General features: G+C 37.2%; 1 pseudogene; it reads right to left on the bottom strand.

Moving 5' to 3' along the window:
• Nucleotides 1–1,914: 1,914 nt before the first annotated feature.
• Nucleotides 1,915–26,330, bottom strand: LOC103681371 (annotated as a pseudogene).
• Nucleotides 26,331–26,647: the final 317 nt, after the last annotated feature.

Below are 26,647 nucleotides of genomic sequence, written 5' to 3'. Positions count from 1 at the left end.
GCAGGATACTATAATGGGTCCACGTTTTAGAAACAAAAAGGAGAAGGAGAAGCAAGGTCATTCAAACGTGAAAGAACATTGTTAGAATATATATCAGCAAACAAACAAACAAAAAACCCTACTGTATATTAGAGTAGTAAGATCTAAACACAGTTTAGATTCCAAGAAAGTGTTTCCTAAAGTATTTCCTAAAATCCATAAAGTGTAAAGAAAGATAGGTTCTTGAAGGAGAAAACCACTTTGAATGAACAGACTTATTCTATTGGAAGGCAGTGACCAGGCAGGAATGAGCGGAGATTCTAAACAGAACTTGACTAGAGGAAACATTTTGCTGCACTCAATCTACCCTATATCACTTCAGTATACAACTTCAGAGATTCAAAATACAATTCTCCAACAGAGACTTAATAGGAGCTGAAACACTAAGATTGAGCCCTTAGGCTTATACATTTATGTCACTGTCACGATAAGCCCCTCACATAGATACAATAACATTAAACATTCATTAAAATCTATCAACTGCCCACTTCTTCAAAGGGGATTTCATTTTTATCCTGAACAGATGGCAAGCCTATCACAGAGTGTTCTTTATGACTGGAGCAAAAACACTGATTAAATCATTCTGAAACCAATTAAAAACCCAACATTTACTTTAGTAAAACATACCTACAATAAGAGTGAACATGAGCAAACCTAGTCAATGTATTGCCTCTAGCCCCATCTTCTGAGAAAAATCTGACTGAAGACAATGGATTATAGAAGAAATAATCTACCCTCAAGTGAGATGTCCTGTTTCTACCTGGACTCTCAATTAAAAGGGCCCTTGAGGGCACCTGGGTGGCGCAGTCAGGTAAGCCTCCAACTTTTGGTTTCAGCTTAGGCCATGATCTCAGGGTCCTGAGTTCAAGCCCCAGGTCAGGCTCCCACTCAGCAGGGAGTCTGCTTGAGATTTTCTCCCTATGCCCTTCCCCGTCCCCCTGGCAACACATGCGCTCTCTCTCTCTCTCAATTTTTTTTATTTATTTTTTTTAAAGATTTTATTTATTCATTCGACAGAGAGAGAGACAGCCAGTGAGAGAGGGAACACAAGCAGGGGGAGTGGGAGAGGAAGAAGCAGGCTCATAGCAGAGGAGTCTGATGTGGGGCTCGATCCCAGAACGCCAGGATCACGCCCTGAGCCGAAGGCAGACGCTTAACCGCTGTGCCACCCAGGCACCCCTCAATTTTTTTTAAAGGGAACTTGGCCAGAGATACTAGAATTATTTTATCAAATATGTTTTGGGGTCCCCCATTGATGTGGCCATCAAATACACACACACACACGCACACAGACCCCATGCCAAAAATTAAAATCCTTAATTTTGAAATCTTTTTGAAATCTTGATTCCCATTACAGAAAAAATATAGAGAGCAGATCTTGCTGTAGCACAAATCTAGGCTCTTAGCTTATAGCTACTTACAGCCAAAATACTGAAAACTTCAAAGTATCAGGCACTGTCATGACCACCTTACATTATTTCATTTAGTCTTTGTAACAAATTATTTAAATGGTACTAATTATTTTTTATTAAAAACTTTTTAAAAATTTAATAATCATTGCCATATTTTCTTGTGATTTTTACAACATAAAAATAAGTCTGTGTTCTCACACAGACTTTTAAAAATACAGCATGCTTGGATTACAAATGACTAACAAAATCCTGCGTTTTGTTACTGCATAACTATAAAGTAGGCCAGTGGTCGATAGGAAGGTATATTCAAATCAAAGGCAGTTTTAATTTTAAAGGCAAAAATCTTCATAGGAATCTATGTGTAATATTTTGAAATTGCTGCTGTAACAGTCTCCAGCCTGTGAATAAATCAGTCCCCTTTCATGACTGATAGTGGTCAGTATGAAATGCTGGGACATATACCCTACAATTTAGGAATTGGTGTGGCTGTCATTGCTATGCATTCAATTGCATACTCACCGGTTCCTCTGTGGATCCAGAGGTAACCATCCTCACTCCAGCTAGTGCCCCGGCTGTGTCTACCAACCCAGTAATCCAAAACAGAGGCTGAGTCAGTGCCAGAGCCCACCAGCCAAACACCATGATTAATCAGCTCAAAGGCGTTGAAAGGGTCTCTCAGACCAGGGTGGCAGTAGATCCCCTTGTGGTAGTGGAGGAAGTAGTACAGATTTCAAAAGCAACTGCCACGGGCCCATGATGAACCAGCTCGTTTCCTCAAGGCTTCACTGCAGCCCCCAGAGAAGCCTCCCACATACTGGTACGCGGAGGAGGAGTAACAGAAGCAGTCCTCCTCCGGTTTGCATGGAGATTCGGTGTGTATGTGCCTCTTCCACCAGCCCAAAATCTTGGGCATACTTTCCTGCAGTGAAGTACGGGAAGTCACCGTCACAGCCTTGAGCATACTGGCTGCAAGAGACAACGTCCTAAGACTCATCACTGGGGTCTGACTATTATTGGTTAGTGTACAGATTCTTGCTTCCAGCATTTCCCTAGAAGCAAATGCATAGCAGCTTCCACAAAATGCTTGGTTTCAAACAGAAGTAACAAAATTGGTATCCCAAACATTTCTCCAGTCCCTAGATGCTGGCAAATGTAAAATCTTTTCGTGTATGTCAGCAGTCAGTGCTACAGGTTTGGGCGTTAGGATTCTCTGGCTGTGGCCACCACCTCTCCTAATCATCTCCAACAGGGTAAGAATCTCATATTCCACGTATGTGGTTGCAGCCCAAGACTTCTGATGGCATTGATCGCATTCACAAAGTCATGGTTGTATTTGTAGAGCCTATAGAATAGTTTTCCTGGAGACTCTCAAAGTGTGGTATTCATGTTCACATTCTGAGACGTAGTTCCCACTACCTTAGTTCTAGTGAAATGAGCTCAGTCCCTGCCCAGCACACCATGCACCCACCCAGCCAAGGTTTCGTGGCAGTAACTGGTTACCTTGCTGTCTGTCCTCTTTACACTTAAAAAAGGCAAACCACTTATAGTCATTCATCACAATCTCAAAGCCTTGACTATAGATGATGGTGAAATGGTCAGTATTGCCAAAATTATCATATGCTGTATCTAACTTCTCAAGGTGCACCACTACATTTTTTTCTGGTGGTCCCATAACCGAGCAGTTGACACCGTGTTGGGAACCAAGGGGACTCACCTGGAAGACCCAGGTACCCAGCAGCTCAGGGTAGGTGCATTTGGCAAGTGTGGCAGCGTGTGGTGCTGACAAAGGAGAGGAGCAGCAGGAGGGCAGTAAGCAGCCAGCAGGGCCATCGACCCACCACTGCTACAGCCCCAGAGGGGAGGAGAAGGAGAGGGCAGTCGCCAAAGAGCAGTGTGGAGAGAGCCTAAATAATACTAATTATCATACCATGTTAAGATCTAGAAATGACATTTTCATGAGCTTAAGCAACTAGCCCAAGATCACATAGTTAGGATGTGGAAGAGCCAGGCTTTGTACTCACAACTTTCGATTTCAGAAACATGCTTGAAAGTACTAGACTCTATTTCCTCTCAAAGAGAGTAAGTTTTTCTAAGCCCTTTTAGAGAAAGAAAATTAAAAACAGGAAGCTCTTTCAATCTCAGTATTGCTAAAACAAATTATTTTCATGCAATGCATACAAACAACTGAAATGCTAGCCACAAATCATTCTCATTTCTTCATTAAAGCATAATGAGAAAGTCTTTCTAGTTCAAATTACTATATACACTTAAAAAAAATAAAATGACTTTATAAATATTCTATAATTCAAATTAGTTTTAAAAAGATGGGTTTTAAATATTTATATTTTAGGGTTTTTTGTACATACTACAAAATATAAATTTGAAATAGTACAAATGTTATATTAAAATGTAAATGAGAATCTAATATATCTGAAATTCATCACTAGAAGAGAGTATATTACTGATACATGACATGACCTAACTATACATGATTCTAGGTGCCTGACAAAGCATTTACAGGTATGGCCCCTACGGGGATGCAGGACTTTCAGTATTAAAACTGGAAAGCCCAGGCAAACTGGCATAAGCTGGTCCCCCTAATTCTGGAAGATTGTCGGGTAGCAAGGAAAGCCACAGTCCAAGACAGGTACAAATGTCTGGAAAAATATCCTCATGATGTGATTTAATGTTGGGAAAATGCGTATCAGATTGTATACTTTCTTGTGAAATTAGGCAATTGCATGTTTTTCTGCTTAATCAGGTCCCAAATTTTTCCTAGAGATGGAGAATAACTAAAAAACATCCATCTAGTTCAGGACCTTTGTCCTAGAGTGGTATCAGAAAAAAAAAAAAAAAGTTTGAATAGTCAAATATGACAAAATTCCTGTGCTCAGCTTTGCTTGATCTGGGAGATTAAGCATCACCCGGAGTTATCATCTTTATACGCTTCTGTAACTGGCACATCCAATATTTACTACTTTAGCACATATTTAATGAATATTCTGATTAGGGGGTTGATAACTACAAATTCATGAAATTTATGATATTTTGCTGAAATTGTCTCACTATGGTGCATCTGAGGAAATGTCCTACCGTGCATAGCGAAAAAAGCTATGTTCATATTTTATAACTGATATTTACTGGATGGTAGCAAAGACATTTCAATTAAGGTTGAATTTAAGAGATTTAACTATTTCATGGCTATGGCAAGTGAAACTAAGTTTGGACCCAGACTTCTAATGAATTTGTCCCAGTGACAACAAGCTAAACTGCGCTAATTAAAATGTCTTATCAGATAAAGGGTTAGTATCCAAAATCTATAAAGAACTTATCAAACTCAACACTCAAAGAACAAATAATCCAATCAAGAAATGAGCAGAAAACATGAACAGACATTTCTCCAAAGAAGACATACAAACAGCTGACATGTGAAAAAAGCTCAACATCACTGGGCATTAGGGAAATACAAATCAAAACCACAATGAGACACCACCTCACACCAGTCAGAATGGCTAAAATTAACAAGTCAGGAAAAGACAGATATTGGTGAGGATGCAGAGAAAGAGGAACCCTCCTACATTCTTAGTGGGAATGCAAACTGGTGCAGCCACCCTGGAAAACAGTATGGAGGCCCCTCAAAAAGTTGAAAATACAGCTACCCTGTGACCCAGGAATTGCACTACTGTGTATTTACCCCAAAGATACAAATGTATTGCTCTGAAGGTGCACCTGTGCCCCAATGTTTATAGCAGCAATGTCCACAGTAGCCAAACTATGGAAAGAGCCCAGATGTTCATTGACAAATGAATGGATAAAGAAGACGTGGTATTTATACACACACACACACACACACACACAAGGGAATACTACTCAGCCATCAATAAATGAAATCTTGCCATTTGCAATGATGTGTATAGAACTAGAGACTATTGTGCTAAGCAAAGTAAGTTAATCAGAGAAAGACAATTATATGATTTCACTCATCTGTCGAATTTAAGAAACAAAACAGAAGATCATAGGGAAAGAGAAAACAATAAAACAAAATGAAATCAGAGAGGGAGATAAAACATAAGAGCCTCTTAATCTTAGGAAACAAACTGAGGGTTGCTGGAGAGGAAGGGGGTGGGGGGATGGGGTAACTGAGTGATGGACATTAAGGAGGGTACATGATGCAATTAACACTGGGTATTATATAAGATTGATGAATCACTGACTTCTACCTCTGAAACTAATAATATATTATATATTAATTAATTGAACTTAAATTTTAAAAATTTGAATAAATAAATGTAAAAAGTAAAATAAAAATAAACTGGGCAAATTAATTCATTAATTTAAATACGATTGGGTCATTATCACGTTCATCACAACTAAAAGAAAAATAATTAAAAATGCAAAAGGAAGTTGCATTTTAAAGTATGTCGAGGGTCTTAGCAAAATAATATTAAATAAGAGACATCAGGCTCCAAATAATACATACATAATATCTTTCTAGAAAGTTAGAAACAGCTTTTAAAAAAGAAGTGCTTTTTAAGAGATACATATAAATGCAATAAAACCATATAAAAAAGGAAATAAAGAAATGTTTACCACAGAAATCAATTGGGAAGAAGTAGGGGTACTAGGTGGTTGGGGAAGACCATCTGTTTAGTTTGGGTTTGCTGTTCATAGTGCATATTACATTATTTTACATAAACATAAATACATGAATGAATGAAAGGAAGCCATGCCTAGAAAATGAAGAAAGTGTTTCATAATGATGATTACAATTTTCCCAATTCTGAACACTTAAAGTTTCTTAATATATAATCTTACCATCCTATTTAAATCCTCACTATTGGAGTCAGAGAGACTGGGTAGAATATCTGGATTCATTTTCCTGTCTCCAGTGTCTCCTTCTCCATTTCAACCTACATATTCCTGATACCTTCTCTCAGAACTTCAAAAGCTTCATATTGTCCAAAGAATAAAGACCAGGTCAAGAACCCACGTGATGCAGATGGGATCCGCCTCCTTTCTCTTCTCGTTGCTTCCTTCACTGAACCCCATACCTGCTCATGCCAGTCCTCCCTCCTCTCTTTCCCTCTCATTCAGCATCTTCCCATCTCTAACCAAGTCCTACTTACCTCATAAGGCCTAGCTAAAGGCCACCATGTCCACAAATTACCTGGTCTGAGATCTGTTTCCACTCTGTGCCCCAGAGCACAGCATATGTATCTTTATAATTGAATTTATCTATAGCATTCGAGTTTGTTTTGCTTAATTTAGGAAGCTTTAGTGACTATGAGAAGTAAAACACATTTAGAAGAAAAAAATCTGACCAAACCATATGCAATGCCCTCAAAGAGGTTTTAGTGTAGAATTATTTACATTTCTATCTCACGTGTTCTACTTGGCAATAAAAAAGGCAGTATCAATAGATTTCACCTTTGTATGTATCCTAGCACTTACCACACAGAAGGTAATTAATTAATATTACTTTCAAATCTACCCGTGGATTTTTTTTCACTTCAGAGACCACCAGTGTAATCAAGAACTGCCATGTCATTCCACATTTTGTATCTTTCCTACGATTATGTCTGAATAAAAACTGAAATTCCTGAGTCACTTCTATCTTCTCACTAAAACATCTATGAAGAAAAAACTCACACCAACCAAAAACTAACATCCTACTTGCAAAATCTGGAAATGATTTCTCCTAGACTTAAGGTGCTGCAATAAGCATCGCCATCCTAGGCTGAAACTAGTAAAAAAAAAAATTTAAAGAAAAGTAATTGGAAATTAAAGATAATGGGAAAAAAAATCACCATCCTAGGCAATGTCCTCTGCTTTGGAGAAGATGTCCTGAGACTGCTTGTCTTCACTGGGACCTGTCTTCTCATGTGGCCAGAGACAGCCCTGCCAGCCCTGCACTGACCAGGAGTTCAAAACAGCAAAGGCCTTTGCACCTGTGAATACTGGCCTTCATCCTTTGTTTAAAAAAATGGTGGTCTGCACCAGGTAAAAATACTTCTGTCCTCCAGCTCCATTGCAACTGTTGGTGACCATGTGACACAGTGACAGTTCCAAGCAATGAAACAGAAACAGAAATGTACTGAGTGGAGCTTTCACAAATATATTTTTCAAGTTAAAAAGAACTGGACACCTACCTTTTTCTCTTTGTTCTTTTCCTCTTCAAGATACCCATTATAAATACATATGTATGTGTGTGTATATGTATACATACCTATTGAATATAATATATGTTATATACCTATTACATATTTTAAAATATTGATATATATTTAGTATATAATAGGTATGTATGATCTATATGTGTATATATATATAGGTATATATGGGTATATTATATATACAATTTTATACACACCCACCCACACACACACACACACATAAAATCTTATGCCTAGATTTGGTCCAGTCACTCCTCAATCATAAGAATAACTCACACTGGTTTGGAGGTTCAGCATCTAGAAAAGCCTTGGATCTCAGCCACTTCTTTGACCCGCTGTGTTGGTTCTGGACTTCCTAGCTCTAGATGTCTGGTCATGTGAGAATAAAAGATCCCATTCAGTTAAGCCACTGTGGTTCTTTCCCTTACTTCAGACTAAAGCAATTCTAATTGACATAACATCCCTGCTTACTAGCCACAACTAGGCTGGATTCACTTCCTGTTCAAAGACTGAATTAAAAATGCCAAGACAGAATGGAGATTAAAAAATTTTTCTGTAACACAAAAGAATATATCTTCTTGAATGGATTCCTTTAAAGGATACTACAGGAAATAAAATTTTAGAAACACTGTCACCTATTCGCAATGAAATTCAAAGGATAAACCTTTGAAATAAGAGCTGAGATGAGAGGCTAAGACAGCATACTGGCATGAAAAGGAATTTGGCTAGGAGGTAAGTTGAAATGAAAAGGAAATAAATTAAAAGCAGGATGGCAAAATTAATATCTTCATGAGATTAGAATCACTCAATATTAGATTCACTGAAGAACAAAGCCAATGCTGCTGAAAACTGAATAGTAATGTGTAGAACAAATTTGAACAGCTGCCTCCAAGATATGGGAAATGAACAGAGATTAAAATCATGAGAGAAGGAAAAGTAGATGCAGTTGATGGAAAAATGATGTGCAACATAATTTGTGTTCTTGAAAAAGGAACCATTTTAACTAAAACAATAAATCTGAGTTATAACAGACAACGTATTCCTAAACAAAAGAAAGCCTTGCATCTACAGATGAAAAAGTCTCAGTGATTAACAGGCAACACTAATAAGGACAAAACCTCAAGTGATTCTGTTGAAATTCATAATTTCAAGGGTGAGGAAAATAACATAAATGTAGTTCTTGACTAGACAGAAAGATTTGCCTCCAAAGGAAAAAAAAAAAAAATCAGACTAAATTCAGACTTCTCCATATCAAATACCAGGAAGGAATGGGCCAATATCTATAGAGTTTCAGGTGGTAAAGCTTATAAACTAATATCGATACATAAAATATTTTTATATGTGAAGATCAAATAAATATATTATCAGATAGGCCTTTGAAATATATGTCAATTTTACTTTTGAATATGAGAAAGTTAAACATCAAATTCTCAAAGATTAATCAAAAGACTAAAGGATTAATCAAACATTAAATGAATTATAGTAACACAAATGATGGACTAAGATATAGGCTTTTTAAACCATACATTAGAAAAATATTGAAAAATGTAGGATATCATTGCCATATATTCATAAATGAAGTAACAATTACAAAATGGATGTGCTGAATGATTTTGTTTTAATAATGTATACAAATGGATAGAAAAATACTGAACAAACTACAATAAAATGCTTACTCTGGTTTAAGAGATATAAGTTTTTCTTTTCCTCAAAATTTTCTGTATTTTCTCTAATAAATGAAAAAAGAATTGTATTTTTAATCACCTCTCACTTTCTTCCTTTTGGGTGAATTTATAGTAGGTCAGCTCTAGTGTCTTCCTTGTGATTTTGAAAGCTTCTTTCTGTATCTTTGGGTAACGTTTGGAGTTGTGACAAGAATTTATAACAATATATTACTTGTTAGGTAAAATGACTATGTTCTGATCTGCTTTATTGCAACTGACAATCTTCATAAATCAAATTTGCTATTTTGCCTATGTCAAGAAAATACCAGGCAATTTATGTTTTAATAACTTTCTTTCAAAACTGTGAAACTCCAGAAGCTGAGTTCTCAATATGTAGACCTATTCAGTCGTGATTTTTGTTTTCAGTATAAAGCCATAAATATTTTGTAACTGTAAGTTAGCCTCCGGTCTTTCCTCTTATCATACTACTCTGTCTTTCCATTTTTGCAGAATTTCACTTAGCTGACTAATACCTCTTATATACCTAATACAGTTTAGTTTTGCAAGAATATATAGCAGAATCATAGAATTTTTTCAGTCAGCGTTACATTTTTCTGTAGTAAACAGAGTTACAGGTTTAACTGAAAAGAAAAATGTCATTTTATTTTCTTTAGCTGTTTTCTAGAATGATGAAGATTTTCCTGGTAAAGCTCAGCACAGTACTGGCCCTTGGCATTAAACTAGGGAGTTGAGGCTGCCAGCTCAAAGAAATGTATGAATTTAAAAAAAATGGATTGTTTGTATTATTACCTAAAGGTTAATTTATGGGCTTCTGGGTTCTTAACTCCTCCCAAACACACTAAAATTCCCAGTGAGAGCTGCAAGCAGACCCAGAAAGCACTGATTCTCAGCTTCATCTCTGTTTCCTCAGTTGCCACAGGGTCTGCATAGGAGTGGGTGAGAATCCCTCGACTAAACCCGAGATGAAGCATCCAGAGTTTGACAATCTAATTCCCTCTCTGCCCCTGGCTTTCTAGCCATCTCCAGTAAGGCACTTATCTGGTCTGTGCCTATAGCAACCTACAAAGGGAGAATAATATTTTGATCCCAACTCTCTAGGATGCTGTGATCGTTAACTAATAATTTATGTTGAAGCTAAGAAGAGACATAGATATGCTAGGAGTTATCAGCACATTCAAATAAACTCCAAAATCCTAGGTATCTCAACGTTCTCATACCTGACTAACCGCTGTACAGATGAGGAAATGATTTGAAGAACAAGAGGGTTTTCAACAAGCAGAACCACGTGTTAAAATCCTGGATCAACAAATTTCTACTGTAACTTCACATAAAAAATTTATTTCATCTCATACATGACTAAGCTTTCTTTCATTCTTTCATCAGATATAATATTATTTTATTTTTGTAAAATTGATCACACTAACATTTGGATTATTGTGTGATTTTTCTGGGATCAACTTTTTGCTCTAGTTACTTGAACTTGAATGAGGCAACCAGCCGAGTTCAGGTATCTCTAGAACAGAACCTGAGTATCCTTCTATTCCAGAGTAGCCACCAAAACAGTGGTTACGCTGATGAGGCTTTTCAGTCAATGACTATCCTTATAAAGAGGTCATATACTGTTGAGAATGTATTTTTTCCCATATATTGTCCTTTGGTTTCTTATAAAAATATAGTCTGACATACATTACATTACCAAAATAAAACAGCAAATGCTGGACACTGAAAAAAATTAAATTATATAAGCACAAAATCAAAATGTTATTTTTATTGACAGGCCACATAGCTGTAGTGGGGATTGTTCCTCTGAAATTGGGGTAATAAGGATACTTAACTTGAAGATTAAAAAAATCTGTTCCTTCAAAATTATTACAACACTGTCTGGCACATAAGAAATAATCAACAAATGTGGTCAATATTTAATAATAAATGTTATCGATATTTAATAATCAATAAATGTTATCAATACTTAATATTCTATGACAATACACTTCATCCTAATCATACTAAAGTTCTGAATATCTAATAAGTAAAATCCACTGTTATATGTGTTTTCAAACAGTATAGAGGGCTAATGATATAATAATATTTCTAAAATTCTTGATTTAAGTTAAAGATGGGAAACTTGCAATTATCTACAAACTCAAACAATAATCTGATCATTTTGTTCAATGTTTTTATGTAGACACCATGATATAATGGGGATATAGTGACCTCAAGTACATTGTTCTTGTCTACTGGGATTTTATATCTGGGATTGCCTGCCATTGTGCCTGGCATATAATGAATACTCAATACATGAGATCTATTATTATTTGTATCACTCCTATTATTTAAAGAGATTATATCATCAACTGCTTTGTATTGTCAGCTAAGTGCTCCTACATATTATAGATAAGTTAGTGAGATGAATTCTAGATAGTTAATCAAAGAATTAAATTAATGGGTTGGAAGGATTCTGTGCATTGTTGCGCACTATATTACACTATGTTGTATCATATTGTGTATATGTATGTGTGTGTATGTAGATAGATACATATATACATGTATCCGACATACACAACATAGTGAAATAATCTGTATAATTAACTCAAAATCTGCTCCCACCCTTACCACTATCTATTTTTAAAATTTAAAATATACATATAAAAACTTAAGACATAATGACACACCCAAATTCTCAGCAGGGAGAAAAAGACCAAAAACAATGAGATAAAAAATAGATCTTCTGTGAGTCTCACTAGAGAAGAAAGACAAAAATCTAGGGCACAGCAAAATGCCAACGAAGAGAAGACAACTAAACTGGCGACAGAACCTCACTACTTTCTGTCATTCACCGTGTGTTTTCTTGTCTTGGTCTTCTGTGCTTAAGAAAATGGAAAGAACTACTCAAAAATGCTAAAAGAGCACTCCCAAACCCAAACCTTCACTTTTGCCACCCCCGAGGATCAGTGCCTTAAACCCTGAATTTGTCTTGTTCCAGCTCCACACTGTCCAAGTGAACAATCCTATTCCAAACATTACCTAATACAGCTTGCACCATCCCTACCATGATATTTAGTTGGATAATATTTTTGAACCTTACTACTTAAAAAGTGTTGAGGAAGAATATAAATAAGAGAGCCATAAATGCGGTTTTAAGAAAGAGCCATGGAAAATACATTCTGTTTCAGGGTAAGTAGGTTAAGGTCCTTGATGGCAGCAGAACGCAGACCAAGAGGAACCACAGACCTTTAATGTAGTAATCATGTATGTTTTTATTAAGGGAAGGGAATGATTTCCAAAGAAATATATAAAATAGCTTTCACCCTTAACCACCTTTCTACTGGGAGAAAAAAACATTCACAATGTAACAGATCACAAAGCAAGGTAGATGCTGACTGTTAGCATTCTTAGAATTTCTAGAAGGCATGGCAGTCTTGTTCAGCTCCGGGTCCCCAGTGTGTAGCAGTGCTCAAAGCTTGAAACACAAGGGTTCTTCCATAAATATTGGTTGAATGAATAAACAAGTATAGTTTATAGAAGTGAGTAAGAGACATAGCCCCGTCCAGCTAGTCATTTCATCAAGCCATTCTTGAATCCCTATGCTTAAAGCTTGGAGGCAGATCCTTTGGGGATGCAGAGATGGATTTTAAAAATGAATACTACCTTCAGAAATTCATATTTGGTGATCATAATCTCTAAATGAAGTGAAAATTTGCAGGACCAAAGAATATTTATTTTATACAGAAAGGAGAACAAAAAACAAGTACATCATTCAAGAGAGTAAGACTGACATGTCTCAGGTGAGACGGGGAAAAAGTTTAACAGAATTGAAAAATATTACATGAAGTTCTACAAAGTACTGCTCACAATAAATGCTAATACAATTAAATAAAATGGGATGAGAACTATGCAAAAATACTACAAAAAATAAAGATAAATATAATGTGTTTTAGAAAGATGAAGAATCAACTATAAAGGAAAAACATTCTTGTCCATCTAAAAATTAAAGTTTTCCATTTCAAGATGTCTGACTACCTACCAGTGTTTCTCTCTTCTTTTTGAGATCTTGAAAAAAACAATAAGAGCATCATAAAGCTATAATCCATCAACAGTAAAGAGAAAAGGTGGGAGCCAGTCATGAACGGGGTGTTTCTAAAACATTCTATGAGAATGAAAGCATACAGTGTGAGACAAAAGGAAGCAAAGGGTCCTAAAGCAGTGGAGAGCATCAGCCTGCTCATCAGGAATCTTGGAACAATCTGGATATGTGTATGGTCTGACAGAGCATGAAAGTATGAAACTGAGCACAGGGAAGTGGCTTAAAAGTCTCTACGCACATGGGATTTTTAAAAAAATTTTTACTGATTTATTTGAGAGAGAGCACAAGAGAGAGGAGGGGCAGAAGGAGAAGGAGAAGACTCCCCGCTGAGCAGGGGGCCCAATGCTGGGTTCTATCCCAGGACCCTGGATCATGACCTGAGCCGAAGGCAGATGCTTAACTGACTGAGCCACCAAGGTTCCCCCCATATGGGATTTTTAACCCATATGGACTTAGATCTGTTGGACACAGAGTGGTAGAAGCAAATGTGTAGACTCTAGAGAGAAATAAAAGGTCTTTGCTAGTAATAATGCAATAGTAGAATAAATTACCTGCAGAGAACTAGGCCAGCGAATGTAAGTACCGATACTCTAGAGTAAGGTCCTCAGCATTCATGCTTTTGTGCAACAAAATTAAAACCAGCTCCCATTCTGCTGCCCTTAGAAAAAGCCTTACATCCACCAGCCCCACTTCACATACTCAGAACTCTTTTAGCAAATTTTCGATTAAGTTATCCTTTGATGTGGACAAAAATTAATTGTATCATTTCAAGTACCACTGATGTGCTGGTACCTCTCAGATCTATACCACAATACCAGGTGGTTTTTTTTTTTTTTTTTTTTTTTTTTTACTATTTTTAAATCTCAGAAAGCAAAGAACTCTTCATCTACCCTCCCTCAAATCTCTTCACTGTTCTATTCTTATCTCAGTAGACAGCATACCCAGCCACTAAATTATTCAAAACAAAACCTAGGAGTCATTGTGGATACTTTATTTTTTCCTCAATCCATAAGGAAGTTACCCAAAACTAGTCCACTTTTCCTTGGGCTCTTCACCCTCTTAACTACCCTCTTAACTACCTTAATCACCTCTCAACTACCCTACCTTCACCTCTGCCCTGGATTTCCTACAAAGAATTCTGATTTATCCTAACTTCCAACAATGCATTCTCCACTGAGAAGGCAGGGTGATCTTTTTAGAATGTAAATCAAAGGTCATATCCCTCCTAGAATCCACCCAAAGGACTCCTTTCTCACTCACAGTGAAATCCAAACCCTTTACCAAGAGGACCTCAGACGACATTGCCCCTGCCAGTTTTCCTTACTTGATCTCATGTATGCCCCCTTTTTTTCTCACTCTGCTGTGAACACTCTGGTCTGGGGCTCTTCAGAGATTTCTGAAGACTGTCCAGGACATTTACAATTGCTTTCCCACTGCCTGAAACACTCTTCCCCAGATCTTCACATGGATAGCCACCATTTTTTTTTTCTTTAAAGTCTCAGGATCCTTAGACAGGTTTTCCCTGACTACCTGGTCACTCTCTATCATATGAATAAGTTCCCACTGTTTTCTTCATGTTCCTGGTACATCAAATTCTTATATTTATTTTTTGTCTACTTATATATTTTTTGTATTCCAGGATGAAAGCTCCATGGGGCATGGTTGTCAGTATTGTTTCTGACAGTAGCCACAATGCCTAGAACAGCGCCTGGGGCACAATAAGTGCTCAAAAGTCTTTGCTGAATAATTGTTCAAAAATGCCTGAAAATGAAAAAAAGAAAAAGAAAAGAAAAAAAAAAGCCCAGTATCAACCAAAATAAAATCAACTTCAGGAAAAACAAAACAAAACAGAACTTTTGGCACCAAAGTTGTAACTTTTAAAGTACTTTAATTATTAACTCAGGGTAATTTGAGAATAAAATGTAAGAAATTAAAAATCAGAGTTCATAGACATGGGAAAGGTTATTTTTAAAATATCTAAAATAGCCACTCACATGCAATGCTAAAGCAAGTATGAACTTTTAGGAGCATTCTGGAAAGTAATCCAATTGTGCCTGTCAATAACTAAATGCACATACTCTCTGCCCCACTAATTCCCCTTTTAGAATCAATTCAACAGGTATAAAGGCATTGGTAACATGAATGTAGCACCATTTACTGGAGCACTGTATACAATAACAAAAAAGAAAATGTTCCTGATAGTGGTATAACTGAATAAAATTTAGCACATCCATAAAATCGAGTATCAGGCAGCTATGCTTAAAAATGAGTTAGGGGTACCTGCGTGGCTCAGTCTGTTAAGCATCTGACTCTTGATTTCAGCTCAGCGTCTTGATCTCAGGGTCGTAAGTTCAAGCCCTGCGTTGGGCTCCATCCTGGGTGTGGAACCTATTTTAAAAAATAAATAAAATTTAAAAAATAAAAATGAGCTAGATTAGTGCTTTGGAAAGAGATTTATTGTAAATTATTAAGTTTTTTTTTTTAAAGCAAATTTGGGGGATACCTGGATGACTCAGTTGGTGGGTGTAGAGATTATTTAAAAATAAAATCTTAAAAAAAAAGCAAATTTTGAAAAGCAAATTTCAAAGAAGTATATGAGGTAGGATGCTATTTTTTAACAAATAAAAAAGCATATTTATACATGTATATGCTGGTGCACATGTATATTAGTAGCAGAAAGAAAAATACCATTATTAATAGTAACCTAAAGGATGGGCGGTGGTACACAGCAAAGAAAAAATTCTTCTTTATACATCTCCAGAGTGTCTTCTAATTACAAGAAACACATAATTCTTGTTTTAAATTCTAAACAAAATAAGGAGGAAAAGTTCAGTGAAATGGAAAGAGGAGAGACAGAGACGGAACAACAAAACGAAGTAATTACCGAATTAAATACTACCCAAAGAACGAGAAAAAAAAAATCTCCACCATGAGTCATTTGTACTTTAGAACTCCTGAACAACACGAAATCAATAAAATGAGACACCCAAGATGAAAGGATGAGACAACAGAATAAAGTGAAAAATGAGATCACAAAGCTAAAAAGACAAACGGGATCAAAGCAACGCTATTACAGAAATAATAAATACATTTGAAATAACACAAAAACAATAAATGGGGCCAAGTACTGAATTAGAGGCCAAAAGCAGAGAATAAAGACAGAGATTGTGAATCTCTGAGGAGAGAGTTAATGGATACCTCAGACAGCTAATGATGATCCAGCAAAGAAAATCAATTGTTCTCCATTCTGGGGAAATCTTGTGTTCTGTCCTATAAATGGAAGAGGGGAAAACAGTCCATTTATATATACTTTTTTTTTAAAGATTTTATTTATTTACTTGAGAGACAGAGCGTGCATAAGTGGGGGGAGGGATAGAGGGAGAGGGAGAAACAGGCTCCCCGCTGAGCGTGGAGCTCAGTGCAGGGCTGGATCCCAGGACCCTGAGATCACCACCTGCGCCAAAGTCAAATGCTTAATGGTAATACATTTATATATTAAAGACAATTTTCATGAGATGCAAGGGGGGGAAAGTGGATCTGCTAATTAAAGGAGCCTACCACGTTTAAAAACAAAAATAAATATTAAACAGCATCAGCAAAACTGAGCTATATACTGGACAATCTTCTGAAATTTGGAAGTGAAAAAAAAAGCAACAGGAAAAGAGTCAGGAAAAGCAAAAGTAATGAGGGAAGAAGGAGACAGGGAAGGTGGGAGGAAACAAGGAAGAAAGGAGAAAAAAGAAGCAGGGAGAAAACCAGGCTTGAATACGCTAGTAAGTTGAGGAGAAAGTTTGATTATAAGAACATCAGAGTCAGTGGTTTCCACCTTTTCTGTTAGCTCTCCTTCAAAACCTGTGCAGAGGGCGAGGAGCTGCAAAGCTTGACACACTCTCTCAAAATGATTACTTAGGTGAAATGCAGGCATTTGTATTTTAACTGTGAATAAAGCTTTAAATCAGTGAAGAAGAAAGTTAATGGGAAAATAGCAGACAACAAGGAGTTAGTGGAGAACGTATTTCAGAGATCTGGGAATTCTGAAATCATACCGTGTAGATAGCGGACACTAACTGTTCTCAAAAGAAAAAAATACTAAAAAATTTTTTAAATATATTCTTCTTCTTGAGACCAGAACCACAACCAGAAATTTGGTCACAAATTTGCAAAGGCATTACAACTGTGATCAAGGAAGAGTGTTCAAAGTCTCCAAGTGTCACGGAAGACTTTCTATCCTCCGGTTCTTCGGATTGGAGAAGACCCTGAAAATTAAATACCCTCTCAAAATTAATAAAAGCAAAGAAACATCTCAGCCTGATTTTAATTTACTACTAAGTTCCTGCATCACTTGACTTATGAGTTTCTCATTCGGGTACATATTCAGCTTCACAGATCACATGATGGCATAAATGAATATAAATGTCATGCCACTTTTACCCGAGGAGCATTGTTGCCAAGCTTAACTTGCCTGGTGCTGAATCTGGGGACCAGAAAGAGAGTTGAAGTTATGGACCCAGAACTTCTTGTGAAAGCCTCGGGAAGCAAGGTGTTATATCTTATGCACTGGAGAAGGCTGTCTGAATCTAAGTGGAAAATAAGCGGTTAGAGGATTTTGTGTTTAAAAAAAAAAAAAAGGCAAGTGAAGTGTATATAACAATTACAGACTGCCTTCTTTTCTGTAATATGGTTAGTTGAGATAAGATGGTTTTCAAAGTTCTGCATTGTTATAGATTCAGAGGAACATAAATAAATAAGTAGATAGGTAGGTAAGTAATCTTTAAAAAAAAAAACGAAATGCCATGAACAAGGGATAGGAGATAATTCAATCAAGTTTTATCTTTGACTTAGTTCTCTAGACTGAACATTACAATAAACAGATTTCAGTGACATCAGAAGATTATTGAAATACACATTAAAAATTAACATCTTTCTAACGAATAAGTTGTAGTTAAAGTTGAGCTTAAACCAGTTAAATCAAGCAAGAAATAATGGAAACCCATTGACCTGAACAAACTGTGATTTTCTAGATCAGAGTGCAACACTTAAGTGCAATGAAAATAATTCCAGGTCATGTCTTGATCCTATAAAAATCTGTCGTCTGTGATATTGGATTTTGCATTTGATTCTCAAAGGTCAGAAGAATAGCAGGAAAGCTACAGTTCCAGTTTATCCATAAATCATTTTGTATTCATGGAAGAATTGCTTCATTGCTAGGAGAGCTGCCTAGAAACCAGATTGAAAATGTCTATGAATTGGGTAGGTTCCAGATGGTCAGTGACCCGCACAGGGACCACACATTTCAGAACTTAGGGGGAAAAAAAGTGTGTTTGTGTGGGAAAGTTTGTTGAGATTAAGATGCTTTTCAAAGTTCTACCTTTTTATAGATTCAGAACTGCTATCATCAGCCACGGATCTGTTTATGACATTAAGCTCTTAAAAAATCATTACTAGTCATCAAAACCATGCTTTAAAGGAGGTGGGATAAAATCATGAACTATCATACACTTTTTTTTTTTTTTTGCTACTTACCTTCTAAAAATTCTAGAAGTTGATATGGTGATACCATACTACTCTTTCTTTACAGAGTATATTAAAACACACACACACACACACACAAACTTGTCAATTTTCAGTAATTCCTATGGCCAAAACTAGACTTTACCACTAGCAATAACAATAGTTTTTTCATAATCTCAATTTCAAGATTCCTATTCTTTGATTATCACTCAATTCCTGTAGGACCCCATTTCAAACAATCTTTAGTCCTCACAAAACTGTCAATTCATTATCACCTCCACCTTTCACTTTTGAACACCCCTGCATCCTACTTCTCTCTTTACCCCATTGAGATTCCATGATTATTATAATCACATTGCTGCATATGACTTCAGTGAGCTCTTCCTCCTTGTCTTTCTCCAACAAAACTATATACCGGTTAAATCCCACTCTTTGCCTACTCTCCCACCTGAACTTGGGTGAGTGAATTTAGACAAAGAAAAACCCACCATCGGGTTGGTTGGTCTTCCTTAGTTTATATTCATGAGCATGAACAAATTCTCTAATGTTTTCTAGAAATCATATTATACTTTCTCTGGTCCATTTATACTCCACTTACTTAGATGACTATATCCCACTTTTTCCACGCCACCCTCAAATCTCAAATCCTTCCACTCCATCTTCATCTTCAGCTAATGATCTGGCTTCCTAATTTATTCAAACAATCTGAAAAGAATTCTCACAGTCTCCCACAATTATATTGACTCTCCAACTAGCATCTTCACTTACTCTTCTGTCCCAACTTTTCCCTGAGATAAACTATTCCTTCTCTTTTCTAAAGGTACTTATTTGACTTGTTGACTATAACCCATTCCCTTTAACCTATCCAAGGATATCACTCAGGTGATGCTTTCCTCTCTTTGCTATATTATCAATTTCCTCTTACCACTGGATTATTTCTATCACCTTATATTCTATTGATGCTCTATCTTTAAAGTAAAAAAATGCCATCGTTTCTTCTAGATAGCATCACATTTGTTTTCCTTCACACCAAAGTTCTTCAAAAGACCTGCCTTTTTACTTGGTCTTCAATTTCTCTCTTAGACTCACTCTAAAAACTCAAGATTCAGTCTTTGGTCTCCTGTCTTCTCTATCTACATTCCCTGCCTTGATGGTCTCATCAGTCTCACAGTTATAAATCTCATCCACATGCACATAACTCCCAAATGTATCATTTACATCTTCAGTTTAAGCATCTCTCCCAGATGTAAGACTTATTTTTCCACTGCCTACTCAAAATCTCTATCATGGACTGAATGTCTGTGTCCCCCTAGAATCAATATTTTGAAGCCCTAACCTCCAGTTTGGCTGTATTTGGAGATGAGGCCTCTAAGGAAGTAATTAAGGTTAAATGAAGTCATAAGGGTGGGGCCTTGATCCAATAAGATTAGTGCCCTTATCAGAAGACATACAATAGAGCTTGTTCTCTCTTACTCCAAAAGCACATAAAGAAAAGCCTAGCAGATATAGCCAGAAGACAGTATCTGCAGACCATTTTCCTCACCAGAAACCACATTTGCCAGCATCTTGATTGTGAACTTTGAGCCTCTAGAATATGAGAAATCAATTTCTATTGTTTAAGCTGGCCAGTCGGTGGCACTTTGTTACAGCAGCCTCAACAGACTACTATAATCCCCATTCGGAAGTTTAAAGAACATCTCAAGCTGAGCATACCCAAAACTCAACTCCCAACCTTTTCCCAAAAACCTGCTCTACCACCATGGCCAAATTGTAACAATCTTCAATCCCTCTCTTTTCATCATATCCCATATCCTTTCTATCAGGAAATCTTTCAGTGATACCATCAAAACATATCTAGAATGTAACCATTTATCTTCACTTCTGTTGAAAGTTCCACAGATCAGGCTACCTCATCTCACCTAAATTACTGTAATACCCTCATACCTGATCTCTCTGCGTCTATCCTTATATTCTACCTTATAGTGTCAGTAAATTAAGGAAATGCTTGCAAAATAATGGGGCATGCCAAAGGACATAGAAACTGATTTGAAGTAGCTCTCATTGGCCAAATCTGGGACAAACGAGAAATAAGATGATAATAATCCATGAGTCCATACATACATAAAAAATTGAATACCTAAATAATTGGGGGAAATGGGACAGCCCTTCCTTACTGTAGAATTCTAGTCAATAAATGTAAAAATAAGGATGGAACTGGAAACATCATTTGGTAAACACTACATTATATTTGCTGCTGGCAAGAATCATCAATAAATACTGTCTAGTTGGTGAAAGTATTATAAGAAAGAGGATATTTGCATAGTCTCAAAGGCTCTCCGCACAATATACTTATTATTTAGCACAGAAATCTGGCAGATATCACCTTAATCAAGTCATCAAACATCACCAAAAATGAGACATATCAACATCATGTACTCCTGGACATGATCCACCCAGAAGAGCACATCACTTCTGCATGAGACTTGCCAAAAATTGCACAATGTCAAAATATCAAACAAAATTTGAGACCCACCCTACAAAATAAACGGCTAGTACTCTTCAAAACTGATGACCAATAAATGCAGTGTGAGTGTAGAAAAGGATCTAGAAAAAAGGACATTAATTCTAATTTGAGAAAATTTAAATAATGTCTGTAGATTCAGTATTGCATCAACATCAATCTCCTGGTTTCAACAATTATACTGTAGCTATATAATGTATTAACACTGAGGGAAGCTGGGTAACAGGTATACAGGGACTCTCTGTACTATTTTTTCTAACATTTGCAAGACTGACATTCATTCAAAATAAATCATTAGACAAAAACGTAAACCACATCATGCTGCTTCTCTGCCCCAAACCGGAAATGGCTTCCAGGTTCCCTCAGACTTAATACATAACTGGGCTCATCACTCATTATTCTCTCTCTGCTCCAGCCACACTGTTTTCTCTGCTGTTTCTTAAACAAGCCAGGCATGCCCCCACCTTACAGGCTTTCACTGCTGTTTCCTCTGCCTGGAATGTATTTCCCCAAGACACCCACATGGCTAATTCCTTCACCTCTTTCAAGTCTTATTTCTCATCTTCTCTTCACAGTGATATCTGACAATGCTATTTGGTATTGCAAACTGAAACCCCCTTTTTGCCCCAGAATTTCTGTCTACCTTGTTTATTTTGTCTTATTTTTCCATAGTACATTTCACCTTCTGCCATGCCATTTAGTTTACTTAGTATTTTTATTATTATGTCCCCACCCACTGCTATGTGAATTCCAAAAAGGTAGAAAATGTTCTCTAGTATGTTCACTGTTGTATCCAAAGCACCTAGCACAGTGCCTGGGACAGAAAAAGCATTCTATAATTACTAACTGCCAAATGAATGGATTCTCAATATTTTAATGGAGTTTAACTTAACTTTGAATTGTTTTCTTTTTATCTCATATTGTTGCTTACATTCTTTTATTTGGTATCTTCTTTCAGAATATCTTTATAGGTTGGATCTTAATTTTCTGTTCTGATAGATTGGTCATCATAATACATTAATAATACCCAAAATATCTGAAAAAAATATGCACAGCATATGTTACAGAGTAAGTTAATATATTAAATACAAAAACTATTAAACTAATAAGCAAAAAAAAATCATTGGAACAGAAAAATGTGCAGATGTTATGAATAGGTAATACATGAAAGAATTATAGTTACCTTGCAAAAACACTAATTAAGTTACTAACAAAGAAATTTAAAAAAAGAAATAATGTGTAGTTCTTATCTATCAAACTAGGAAAGAAGTTAATAGCTTAGTAGAAAGTAACCGTGTTCCTCCTGGGCGGGGGGGGTCCCACAAGAGGAAAAGTTGATTTTGATCAGATCTCCTTATGCACATGTCAATGGAATTTTACTGACATGAAGAGAAATGGGGATCTCTTATTAAAACAAAAACAAAAATCCTCTTTTTAGTCAAGTATATCTAAATGAGTAGTTCTCAATAAGGAATGATTTTGTCCCGCAAAAGACTTTTGACGGTGTTTGGGGGTCTGTTTTGTTTTGTTTTGGATTGTCACACTGGAAGAGGAACTACTGACATCTAGTGGTAAAAGCCTAGAATCTTCTCCCCCTCTCCCCCCACAGGTCAGATCTACACAACAAAGACTATCCAGTCCAAAATTTCAATAATGCCAAGATTCAGAAGCCCTGGTCTAGATAGGTTACTGCAAATAAAGCTGGAATTAAAGAATTTGTGCACTGCAGTTGAGTACAGAATGGAAGTGAGCCCTCTTCTCTTTAATCCCACATGACTAACCAAGTGTGAAAATAAAGCTCTGTAGTGGGCAGAATGATTTCCCCAAATCACCACATGAATAGTGATTACATCCTAATCATAAGAACTCGTATATATGTTACCTTACATGATAAAAAGGACTTTACAGATGTGATTAAGGTGAAATAGGGAGATTATCCTGGATTATCCAGGTGAACTCTATCTAATCACATGGACTCTTAAAAGATGGAGTTCAGTTGTCTGCAGAGAAAGAGAGAGAGACAGAGAGAGAAAGAGAATACAAAAGGGAAGACAGGAGTAGTGAGGCAGGCAAAGAACCCAACCTACTGTTGCTGGCTTTGAAAACACAGGGACCCAAAAACCAAGGAATGTAGGTGACCTTTAGAAGCTGAGAAAAACCCTGGGAACCAATTTCAAGTCTACAATATATTATTATTAATTATAGTCAGCATGCTGTACTTCAGGTCTTCAGAATTTATTTATCCTTGCTTTTGATGTTTCCTGAAGATTGACCCAGTCTAAACTCCTTAATGGATTCAGCCTTCAGAAACCAATTTCAGAAAGACCTTTTTTACTTGGTTTTCCTCCCTACTGCATCTCTACCGTGAATCAATGAATAATGAGTAGACTACTTCATGGTAGGGGGTGGGGGGATAGTGTTACAGAGGAAAAAGAAATTTTTTAAATATTTCCCCCTGGAAATTCCAAACTTCTCACTTTTTATTGCCAGTGCCAATATTGTATTTAATATTCTTAAAAAGGAAGTGTCACTATACTGAGAAAAGCAGAGTATAAACTCCAAGAAGAGAAATGAAAGCTTCATCTCAACAGAAGACCCTTGTAATTTCCATAACACAAAAAAACAAAACAAACAAGCACATTTGCAGATATCAAGTCAGCCACACATCCCTGGCAGAATAAAAACTAAGAATTAGAACAATTGTGTTCAGTAATAAAGGACCTAATGTAATAAACAGTTCTTTGGTCAAGGCCAGACTACATAGTAACAAAAGAGACTCCAGACCACTCTGTTTTGTTTTGTATTTAGGCTCTTACCTTAGACACAGAGGTTTGGACGTTGCCAGTTCCTCTGAGATATGTAACAAGAAAATAGTGCCTCCTTTCTACCCATAGCCACAATATTGCTATAAACAAATATAAATTCAGTCATTTGTATATTGTTCCTTTTTTAAAAAGAGCTTCAGTCATCCTCAACACATCCCTTCAGGTATCTGGAAGTCTCCAATTAGGAAAAAAAAAAAGCCCTCAAGGTATTTTTATACTAATAATTGGATTAGGAAAAAATACTATTTACTATGTGTTTGGCCCTGCACAACTGTTTTACATGTATCATTATTCTCAAATCTACATAATCTTTGGGATAAGATCATGAGGACCCCCTACCTCACCGTTGGAATGAAGGTGTCAAACCCACTACTCTGTGAACAGAATTCTCTCCAACATGCTTTGTATTTCCTGGCTTATCACCTCATCTTTCTGGGTGTGCTGTCACTCTAAATCAGTACAACCATTTTAAATTTAAATGAGTATTCACCTCCTTTTATTGCCATAAATCTTTTATTAAAGGTCAAATTTGATTGAAATGAGGAAAGACCAGCAGAAAATGGTGGAAAGGATGCGATGAAGATTCAGCCTCTGTTGCTCAGCCACTGCACTTACTCTGCTTCCAATTTAAAAGTAGTAAATCTCTAGATAATCTTTTGAATGGCTTCCAGTCACTGAAATATATTTTATAGCTTCCATAGAAGTGTAACATTGATTGAAAGTAAGATTTGTGAAACATCGAGTAGCATTAGAGCCTCAGATTTAAAATGAGGATTCGTATTCTACAAGGCTGTTTGAGAGAGCCTTACGCCAAATCAGCTGATTTGACTCAAGGCATGTCTGCCACAGAATTATTATAGACAGAGAGCTAATGCGGGAAGTTTCACAGACTAGTCAGCCACCTATTCAACTTTCTAACAGCTTTGCCTCAGACCTTGGCCACTATCATACCAAGGAAGCAAGGCAATAGGAGAATAAAATTGTTTCAATATAAATAATAACAGTAATAATTACAGCTTTATTTTTAGCACTCGTTACATTCTAGGCACAAACTGTGTGCTAAACATTCAACAGACATTAATCAGGAAAATGAAAAATGATTATAGAGTTAGATTCTGCAGTTCGTCTCCCTTGGTTGTGGTCTCAGGTCTACCACTTTCAACTAAATAATCTTGGCCCCAATATTTAAATTCTCCTGGGATAAAAAAAAATGGGATAAAAAAAAAATACCTACCTCACAAATTGTGAGAAATAGAAGAGGTGTACAAGAGGGAGGTCCCAGGTGGCAATGTTCAGGAAGACCCTGGACACTGAACTCCTCTCCCACGACACACTGTACCTGTACCTACACAGAGAGCAATTGCTCCTGAAGAAGAACTAGGGCTGATGGAGCAGGTTTGCACGACGAATGCTAGAGGGACCACACAGAGAGGAAGAGATGGAGACAAGTAATGATGGGAACCCCACACCCAATGTGGGGGAATGCAGTAGGAAGGAATATCACTGACTGGTCCATGGGCAGATTCATCACACTGGGCACAGTGGAGCCGGGGGCGGGGGGGGGGCACCTGTTTAAAGGGAAACTAGACTTTTAAGTAAATCCATTTACTAACCCTAGGACATCTGCCAAAGTGAGGGAAAACTGTTGGAACTCTTTTCAGAGTCTTTGCACTGGTGAGGGCAATTTTTTTACATCCCCCTCCACCTTGATAATGCAAGTGGGAGCAGGGTCCAGGTGCCTTGTCCAGCCTGCTAGGGCTGCCCTAGTGCACCCCAGGCCTGGCCTACACCAGCTCCAGCCATCCCCAGCAGGTGGCTCTGGCACCATGTGCCCCAGATCTCCCCACCTGGACCCACCCCAGCTCCATCCATCCTGCCAAGGCAGCCCCAGCATGGCGCCCTCTGAGACCAACTTGCCTGCACTCAATGCAGCAGTACCACCAAGGCTGCCTTGGTGCAGCACATTCTGAGACTGATCTCCCACCCGTGCCCACTCCAGCTCCAGCTGTCCCACCAGGCCAGCCCTGGTACTGCACACCCCAGGACAGCTCCAGCCCATATCTGCTCCAGTCTTAGCCATCCCACCAAGGCAGCCACAGTGAATATGCCCAGGATCTCACACACACACACACACACACACACACACACACACACACACACACTTCTTCCAGCTCTAGCCATCCAACCAAGGTGCCCCTGCTCCAACCCACCAAACTGCCTGACACATGCAGTCTACACAGGGGATGCTCCTATACAGGCCAGTCCTTCCACACCAAGAAAAGTAGCTGTTTCAGCTAATTCATAGGAAGAAACACAGAATGTCAAACAAAATGAGGAGACAGAGGAATATGCTACAAACAAAAGAACAAGATAAAACTCCAGGACAAAAAAAAAACA

This window comes from Ursus maritimus, unplaced genomic scaffold (assembly GCF_017311325.1).
Source record: "Ursus maritimus isolate PB19 unplaced genomic scaffold, ASM1731132v1 scaffold_28, whole genome shotgun sequence".
In the NCBI taxonomy this organism is placed as follows: domain Eukaryota; kingdom Metazoa; phylum Chordata; class Mammalia; order Carnivora; family Ursidae; genus Ursus; species Ursus maritimus.
This window is presented reverse-complemented; position numbering and strand designations above follow the sequence as displayed.